This window comes from Eschscholzia californica, unplaced genomic scaffold (assembly GCF_041429995.1).
Source record: "Eschscholzia californica isolate CP2 unplaced genomic scaffold, dmEscCali1.0.p SCAF_5, whole genome shotgun sequence".
Classification (NCBI taxonomy): domain Eukaryota; kingdom Viridiplantae; phylum Streptophyta; class Magnoliopsida; order Ranunculales; family Papaveraceae; genus Eschscholzia; species Eschscholzia californica.
Window position 1 is genome coordinate 40,664,316 of NW_028238472.1, and position 10,479 is coordinate 40,674,794.

Genomic DNA, 10,479 nt, shown 5'->3' on the forward strand with positions numbered 1-10,479 from the left:
GACATGAATGAGATTTGTTATTATTATCCATCCAATCTTAAGTATTTATGTTTTATGAAATAAAATATGTCTAGAAAAACAATCTACTGATTTGAGCGTCGGAGCATTTTTTTTTATGCAGACTATGTCCATCTAACTTCAATTGAAAACTCAGCGGAAAAACCACCATAAGATTGAAGACCTTGATTACCGACAAGATATACGGGAAAACATTTTGTCGACATCATCAATAATCAGAGTGGGTTCCCCACACGTTTATATGAGGCGAGTTTGGGAATGTGGCCAGGCGATGACTTTTCTATATGGAAGCACATTTTAATAAAATAATATTAAGAAAATGTAACAAAAGAAAGTATATCATTGGCTCAAGCATCTCAATTATATCTTTATTTATATTATTCGTGTTGAAGGAGAATGATGTCAAAGAGGAGATATCAAGGCATACTGGTAAGTCGTAAACTTTAACCCTGTCGAAGGAAGAGAGGCAAGCATCTCAATTATATCTTTATTTATATTATTCGTGTTGAAGGAGAATGATGTCAAAGAGGAGATATCAAGGCATACTGGTAAATCGTAAACTTTAACCCTGCCGAAGGAAGAGAGGCCTAAAAACTGATGAAGATACAAACTTGGAGAAAGAGTCACGAGAGAGAGTGTGAGAGATAAAGAGAGAGAGACAAAAACATATATAGAGATTGAGATAAAAATAGATTATATCTTTTATTTTATTTTTTGAAATAATCATCATTTTATTCATTAAAACTATTATTAAGTACACCACGGTGATCAGTTGGATGCCTGTGATCCAAATGGATAGATGTCGCAGTTTTCCTAGCTTCTTTAACTAACATATCCGTTCTATGGTTTGTGTGTCTCCCTATGAAGGAGGATCACAACTCTTCAAAATGTTTTTGTTTGTTTAGTAGGTGACCAATTGGATCCGGCGATGTCCAATGGTAGTCTGGTTTCCTTCCATACAGAGCATCTATAATCTTCTTCGAATCTCCTTCTAGTATTACTTTGGTGATGTTTCTTTCCTCTGGCCATTGAATTCCTGCAAGAGCTTCTCTATCTTGCCCTTCATCCACCGATCTAAGTCTCCTTACATGTGCTTGTCCGACAATACATTCCCCTGATGCATCATATACTGTGTATCCTATGGTTGCCGGATTTTTTATATCTATGAATAAAACGTCAAAGTTTATCTTAGTTTGATTTTCTGGGGGGGCTTCCATTGGTCTGATTCCATTTGTTATTCCATAGCGAGATCGAGATGTGGCGAGAGATAGAGATAAAAAATGTGTGTGCATTTTAATTTTTTATTGTGACGGTGGTGGTGGGTTATGGTGTCTTCTAGTGTTCTAAGCGGAATCTCAGACATCTAATGTCAAACACTAGTACCCCCAGGATCTCATGCATAAGCATAATATGAACTGAGTAAATAGAGATTGTTACCTTAATTGTTATTTTTCCCTCGAATCTTTCCGGTTGAATAAGAAGACCAAGAGCTCCAATTATAGCTCCCTACTTGAGACACCCGAGTAATCACCTTGATCTCCCACCTTTTAGTTAGCTAGAACTCTAATAGTGGTTAGACGAAGAACACCTTCTTCTTTAGAGTAAATAGATAGTTGAGAACTATTCTCACTTTCTTTCTCTACTTGATGTTGTAGAGTAAGAAATCTCCTTGAGAATTTTTCACACCTAAATCTCTTCTAATAAGGGTCTTGTATATAATCCCAAAGTTAAAGTCTAACTCTAATTAGGTTTCCTAAAAGACCAAAATAGAAGGAGGTTTAGGATTTTCAATTTTCCTTACATAACTATTATGGTTGACCCACTAATGGGCCCTTAAATGCCTTTTAAGTCCTCGACCCAAATACCCCTTCATTCGGGTCTTCGTACTATCTTTGTCTTTACTTTCTTTAGGTCTTTTGGATATATTTCTGGATTTAATTCGTGTATATGTCTCATTCCTCTAGTCATATCTTTTGATCAAGTGGACACTCTTTGGTGTAACCCGATGTAAGATCCGACCGAAGTTAGCCGCGAATTACCCTGTAACCCGACGATCGTAGTTGATTTCTAGCAAAACACTACGATCCCTAAATCGTACGGACTTGATGATCTTCTTCATCAACTGTCTTAATTGCTCACATTGTATCTTTAGTCGAAGGACATCTCCTTCAGGTGGACTTGGGTAAAAGTGAATTTTGGATTAGATTTTTTACTTTTGTTTTTATAAGGGGTAATGGATGGAGCCTTTGTGGTCATTTCAGTGTATACTAATGTCGTATTATTGGTTGGGGACATTTTTACAATGTCTCTATTATTTGTTTCAAACATTTCAAATGTCTCGTTATGTCTCTTTTATTAGTTTCAATCATTTCTAATGCCCTTAAATGTCTTTGTTATGTTTTTGGGACATGAGAGTCAAAATATTTTCGAGATTTATAATTGCATGGTCGTTCATGGATATTCTAATGCTTTTGGTAAGTAAACATTGTAAATTTTTCTAGTCATAACAAAAGTAATTAATTATCGTAATGATAATAATAATAATAATAATAATAATAATAATAATAATAATAATAATAATAATAATATAAATAGAATATTCAACAAATTTCTATGAATGTCCAACAAGATATTTTTTAAATATCAATAAAAATGAGATATTTCATACGACAAGATAATAATTTTAAATATTCGTCAATGTCCATAAACGTCTTTGAAATTCCTAAAAGATAGTCAGAACTTAAAAAAAACTATATTATTTCATGTGATAAAATAATAATATTACAATAATGATAAATATTAACCAGTTGTCCATCAATGTCCACATATATCCCAGAAAGTTCAAGAAGATATTTTAAGACTTCAGCAAAAATATATTATTTTGTGTGGTAAATTAATAATAAGATTGTAATAATAAATATCCGCGAATTGTCCATCAATGTTTATAGTTTAAACCATACACCTTGCCCCCTGCTAAATCCCCACTACCTAAGACAATTTTACATCTCTAACTTTAAAAATATGACTTTATGATTTTCAACTTGTCCTTTTGTTGAGCGCCAAATGTATTTCATGTTTTACACTTCCTTTGCTCATGCAGTATAGTTTAAACCATACACCTCTATTGAAAACCTTTATTTAATCTTCTTTACCACTTCTAGCTCCCGCGACCTAATCAAAACTGTTACTAAAAAGGATAAAGTTGGAAATAAAAAAATCTTTATGTAAGGGGGTAACGGGACAAGCAACGGAAAGGTAGCTAAGGGGCCAAATAGGTGGTTGGCCCTATTTGGTGAGCCAAAATGGAATTAGCCGATAACATATTATTATTTTTTTTGTTGAAATAGCCGAAAACATATTAGTTATAGGAAATTGGATTTTGTGGGTGAATATATTTAATCTAACGGTCAATGTGATAAATGATGTTTCACGTGGGAATGATAAAGAAGACCATAACTCCCCCCGTATGGTGGAACATACAAACTCAACCTCTTGGTTGTTAGGGTTTTAATTTTCCTTTCATTTTCTATTTCTTTATTCATATTACTTATTTTTTGTATAAGCTAGATTCAGACCCACATTAGTGTTAAGCAACTTAGATTTATTGTAGAGCTAAAAAAAATGGAGAGTCTAGCTTATCATTGATCTATCTGCCTACATTTTTTGTTGCAAATAACTAAGAAAGTTGTTTTATGATGTTTATAGTTTTATTTCTAATGATCATATGTGAAATAATATTAGACAGATCAAGAATTGGAGATCCAACAATCAAGAATTGAAGATGCCGAAGATTTAGTTTGTATTTAAAATATCTCATCTAACAATCTGATATTACTGTTAGATTGATTAACTAGGAATATTAGGAAACTAAAAAACCCTCTTCATCAAAAAAAAAAAAAGAAACTAAAAAACCCTAATTCACTCTATAAATAACCCTGATTCACTCTATAAATAAATTCATTCCATTATATACGAATCAAAACCACAATTATGATGAATTGATTATTAATAAATTCATTATTAATTTTTTCGTGGGTGTAGATCGTGATTATCCGACCGAACCACTTTAAATTATTTTGTCAACTGTTTCAATTTAACTCTCTGATTATCATTAATCGTGAGTTTTACAATTTCATTATTATTCTATGTCACTAATTGATTTTCGATTTAAATGTTGTCTAAATGTTTTGAATAGATTCATACCCTTAAGGGCTAGTATACTGCATACAAATTACATACAAGTTATAACCTAAACGGCAAATCTGATTTAGACCTCATAAATATCACAGGGAGATATCGAACTCATCAACAAAAAGAAAAAGTTTTTGAGTTACAAGGCTGAACTGAAATTTCTAATAACAAAATTTAAGGATGTATGAAAATTTTGAAAACCCCGAATAGGGTTTCACAATCTATATTAAGCAATCAATAAGTTAAACCACAGCAACATAAATTTAAGTGTTTCACCTCGATATTAATCAAAAACTCATTAAGCTGCTTGAAACTAGAAATTTCTTATTCTTAACAGACTGGTTCTCAATTTATCTTGATCGTGGCCATCTTTGTCTATCTTATCTTAAGAATCATTGGTGTCGGCAAAAGCACAAGGACTTCATAAATAAAATGTATTAAAAAGTTATGAGTTGTTTCAAAAGAAAAAGAATGAAAAACAAACAGCTTTGAATTGTAACAATGCTTCTCAAGTCAAATTCAAATAATGGGGTGATGACCTCGTTCTTTCTTTCTTTCCGCATCTTTGAAAAAGTTGAAAGTGACTCCAAAGATTTAGGGTATGTTTGGGGATCAATTCTTGTCGTATTAGAAAAAATCTATTGAATACCACCCTTTTCTATACTTATCTTTGTTAGAAAATTAGTAATACAATAATGAAATTAGAGACTTGAAACGTGTATCTAAATACACTTTCTTTGAAGCAATATTTGTTCCCTCTTCAATTTGAGATTATTTATAGATTATGCGTAAATTGTCTCCCAAGATATGACAAGCCTTATATAAATCATCACAAAGTAATATGTAAAGATTTATTTAAGGAGCTCAAGAACAATCAAGATTTGGTTAGGTGTTTGTTAGAGAATAAAACAAAAAAAAATTCGTTTTCTGATTTTTCTAAGTAAGTTTGTTTGTGAAAAAAAATTTGCAGGAAAAGATCAAAACCCCGTGCAGGTAACAGCTATAATCCAAAATACAGTTACCAGCTTCAAAATAATTAAGAACCAGCAATTCAGAAAAAAAAAGGATAAAAAAGACATTACTCTAGGAGACAATTATATAAAAATCATGGTAGATGCTTCCTTCACCTCTTTAAATGACCCAACAGAATATGGACGCATAATGAAAGACAACAAAGAAAACTTCATCTCAGCATTGGCAGATACTACTAGAGGACATAACTCAGAAGAATGCGAAAGTCTAGCAATTCTAAACTCGATACAATGGGCGGCCGAGCTCAAAATGAAACAACTAAGAGTAGAAAGTGACAACCAGAACTTGATCAACTACCTCAACAATAGAGCTTCATCAACTCAATGGCAATCAGAAGAACATTTAGAAGTGATTATCAAGAGCAAAAACCAATTTGACAGCATTGTATTCTCGCATATCTCAAGAACCAATAACAGAGAGGCGGATAAGATAGCCAAATGGGGAAGGAATAGCCAGCAACGTCGCATCTGGGTCTCCGAACAGGATCTTTCTTTGATTTAGCTTTGTTAGTTTCGTTCTATGTCAACAAAAAAAAAGTAAGTTTCTTTGCCTTATCAATTCTCTAAGGGTGTGTTTGATATCTCCTATTTCCGTGGAAATAAAAGAATTTCCATGGAATTAGGTATTTCTGCCGTTTGATACGAAGTATAATTCCTTGGCTTTAGTTCTCTAGGGAATCTATTTCCATGAAATAGTCCACTTTTAATTCCTTGCTCCCCCTCGGAATTAGTTTCCATGAAAAGTCAAAAATCAAAATAAAAATATTTTAATATATTCGGATACTTGAAACCTAATATTAAATTGACATTTTACCCTTATGTTCTCAAAATGACACTTTTACCCTTGATAATATCAAAATGACATTTTAACCTTGTGTGGTCTGAATGCCATTCTTACCTTTATCTTATAAAAATGGCATGTCCACACATTTACATTAAAATGACAATTTGTTTATTAGATAATAAAACAAAAGAGACATGTCCATTCTCTTATTTATAGAAGAAGGAAACAACTTTTATCAACGTTTGCAACCTTTCATAAAAGTTGTAGAGACACGTCCATTTAATTTAAAATAAAACTTTTACTTCAAATTTGAAAATTAGTAGTTAAAATTCAAGAATTGATTTAAAAAATAAAGCATTCAAATTAATTTAAATCAATTTTACATATAATAAATTATTCATTTTTTCTAACAATCTTAGCATGAAATCAACAAAACAAAGAACAAATATACAAATTTAAAGTTGTTGTATGAAAGACCTAATGTTAGGGCAAGTCCAACGTAGGGGCTCGGGCTCCCAAATTTGGGAGCCCCTGAGTTTTTTCAACTCCAATGTCGCGCTTCCAACAGGGGTCCCAAATCTAAATCATGTATGCGTGTGATGTATGTGTGCGGACTTTTAATTTCAATTTTTCAACTATAAATTATTAATTTCAAATATTAAATTTAAATTTGATATTATTCTAGATAGAGATGCAGAATTTTGAAAAGATTACAAAAAAGAATTGAAAAAAAAAAGTTTAAAACAATTAAAATTACATAAGAATTAAAAAAATATGGAGTGGGGGACCCACCCCAAATTACCTGTTGGGAGTTCATAACTAGCCGTTGGGAACTCTCAACAGTAATATTGGGGGTTGGGACCACCCAGCCCGGGCTCCCTTTTAGTAGCCCGGGAGGGTAGAACTCCTGGGTTGGAGGCCCTGGGGGTTGGGACTCCCTAATTTAAATTTGGGAGACCCAACCCCTCACGTTGGAACCCCTCAAAGATAAGATTGATTTTGTTGAAATAGATGAAAACGTATTTTGTTGAAATATATCAAAACGTCTTGCAATGTATTATGTTAAAAATCATATTGAAATTATATTGTAATATATTGAGCTACATTTTGATCTTTGACCTAGTCAATATGTCAACAAATTGACATGAGTGTCATATGTCATATTCATCCAATGAGCCCTGAATAAATTTATTGAAGAGGTGCACCTGAATCAGCTCTGTCGCCTGAGTCATACTCTAACTAGAGAGATTGCTGGGAGGTCGACACGAGTTCAATCAGCACCTCGAACTCGGTAGTAATAGATTAGAGACCAAATAACGACTGATGATGTCGAGAAGTGATTTTCATTTATCTTTGAGATGATGAAGGATCGACTATCATATTATGAACCATCCGAGTATGATTTGATGAAACAGAGCCGACAAAAAACTTAGAAGCTACTCTGATGCTGAAGTCAGTAAGGTGTTTTTGTAGTTAAAAGAAAATGAATTCAAAGTGTGGTTCAAGAGGTTGAACCTTCTGATGTGACACTAAAATGTCACATTTGGAGAGCCTAACTTAGACTAATTATTCCTTTTCGAGTGTTATCAATAATATTTTATGTGTTTTTCATGTTATGTACCTATTTTGGAGTTAGACATGAAAATCGGAATAAAGGGAGCGAATCATCACTATCATTTCATGTGCCGAAAATGAGAGAAAAAGACTTCAAGCAAATCAAATGACAAGTATAGTCAATGACGAGTCCGACAGTGAAAACGGTATTCAATTCGGAGTCCGGACGGGGAAGATGTGGAAAAAAGAAGTCCGAGGGTATTCTAGTCCGTTGTAAGAATTTGAAGATGTAGAGACAAGGATGGAGGCACTCTCTTTGTTTCTAAATCAAAGCCCAAAATCAAGTCCAAGCCCAAGAAATATTAAGAGAAGAAGAATTGGGTAGAGATTTTATAGGCACCCATTTGTGGTCTAAAGACTTAGTCAAGTTTGACTAAGTCTAGGGTTGGACTCAAGTTAGAGTAAGGGGTCAAAGGCTACTATTCATCTTCTTCTTCATTCATCAACTACACAACTTGGAAGAGAGAGAGAGGCAAGGGGCTAGGGTTTTTGGGTGTTCTTGAGCTCTAAGCTTCTAGGGTTTGAGTGGAAGAGAGGAAAAGAGAGAAGAAGGAGGTAGGAGTAGCCGGCCTTAGCTTGGCCGGCCAAGCTAGGCCGGCCAAGCAAGGCCGGCACTACAAGAGCTCGGGCAGCCATGGAAGGATAGGCATGGGACAGCAGCTCGGGACAGCACTCATCAACAGCCCGAGCTGCATCTTAGAAGATGGAGCACGGGACGCGTCCATGGAGCAGCAGCAGCCGCGACCTGCAGCAGCTACCGGAGCGACCTGCAGCAGCGACCGGAGCAAGGACGCGTCCACGGGAAGCTTTCACAGCAGCAAGGACGCGTCCACGGGAAGCTTCCCATGCTCCGGGACGCATCTGCAGGCGCGCACAAGGCTCGGACAGCACTCATTTGGCCGGATCTTGATTTTTGGCCGGATTTCTTCACTCTTTGACCGGACTTTTATGAGTTTTCCGGCAACCTTCTTGATCCGAAACCTTAGGGCTTTTGCTCCCCATCATCTTGGCTAACTTCCCATGTAGTTTGATTTGGTTTTGGGCTAGAAATTGCTAGAGAGATAAAGCTAGGGTTTAGCTTTAATGGAGGTTTGTGATAAATGGAGAAGATGATGGTGGTCGCTATGGGGAACCCAGAAAATTGCTAAAGGGAGATCGGCTGCAACTAAAAACTCATATTTTCCGACGATCTTAGCCTCGAACCACATCGAAAAAGGGGGATTCTCTCACCATTTTCTTTCCATTTCTTATTTAATCACCATGTTTAGCTAACTTTAGTGTGTCGATTATATGAGATAAAATGTGATGAATTCGTGATTATGTTTAATGTGATTTGATGTTTTGATTATAAATTGATGTTCATTTATTTCGATTATCGTTTTGATCGTATTTTCATGTGTCTTGTCAAGCACTTCGCATAGTTAATAGACGAAACGAAATATTCGATATCGATCGTAGTCTAAGTCATAATTTCATGTGTCTTGTCACGCACTTCACATAGTTAGGCGACTAGACAACACTTTCGTTGACTCGGGATTAATCGATTATGATATTTGTTTGACTAAGTATGATCTCCGGATATACGTAGTGCTTATAGACATCACTTTAGGAGTCGAATATCGATTGTACCTCGACACATCAAATCGGACTACACATAGTCGTAAGTTTATCATTATGGATTCCCGGACTTCGACACCTCTTTCACTTATTTGCCTCCCGACTCTTGTTCCTCTGAACTTTTCTCTCGAATCTCTCTCGCCCGTTTACTTTTATTGTTTAGTCTAGTTTCATTTGCTTTCTTGTTTTGTTACCCTTTCAATCATAACCCCCTCATTTATCTTTGTTTCCTTTTCTTTTTAGTCTAAGTTAGCATTTAATATCTAGACCTACGGATAAGACCCTTCGTTATCCGAACCGCCTTCCTATCCTTGGATCGACTCCGGTTTTACCGGTTACTACTTGATACCTCCGCTTGGGTGTGCAACCTTTCCGGGTGCATCACCTTCCATGCTTTCGCTAGGGTAAACCTGATATACTTATACATGTAAGGTTGATCGTCTGTGATGCTCGACTAAGATGATGCAGTGGTAAGGCGTGTTGATGGTCGTAAGGAGAATGATATATGATGATTGTGAATCTTCTAACATTGATAGTTTTTATGACAGTTAACGATTCGTGTATGAAAAATGGACTTTTGGCGTGTTTTATCCTTCCACGTCACACAACCCTATTCAGGTTTTCTTGGAGCTCAGACAGACTTGCTTAATGGTTTGTTGTCTCTTTTCTCCAGACCTCGACGTAGGTCAGGGTTCAGTCTGGGTGAATCATAGCTTAGATCCACCTTCCCGTGCCTCGAGGCAATACGGGCTCAAGGTTTCAAGCTAACTTCCTCAGATCTTACTTGTTGTTCTGCGATCCAGAGAAGAGTTCTCACCAGGGTTGCCCTAATTTATTTTAAAGCCAGAGCAAGGCTCAAGGCGCCAAAGAAACTCGTGTCAACCTCCCGTGTCAAGGCACAGGTGGCAAGACTTCAACGGATCCACCTCTGTGATGACTTGGATACGGACCGACCCGTCTATCTCTTTGTCAATTTGTTGACTTGTAGACTTGGTCAAAGTTGACCAATATTTGGCTCCACGAATTCCCTCACTCCTTAGTCGAAAGGAGATAGACTAAGGAGTAGGAGAACTTGCCGTCTCTTTTATGTTAGGGAAAGAACAATTCTATGAAACTAATATTTCAAATGCGCACCTGAGTAGAGCTATATGCCAAGCTCTATTAAGCTTCTTTCTTCACATTTTCATAGAACCTTCCCGAGCTGCCTTCTGCTTGATTCTTCGC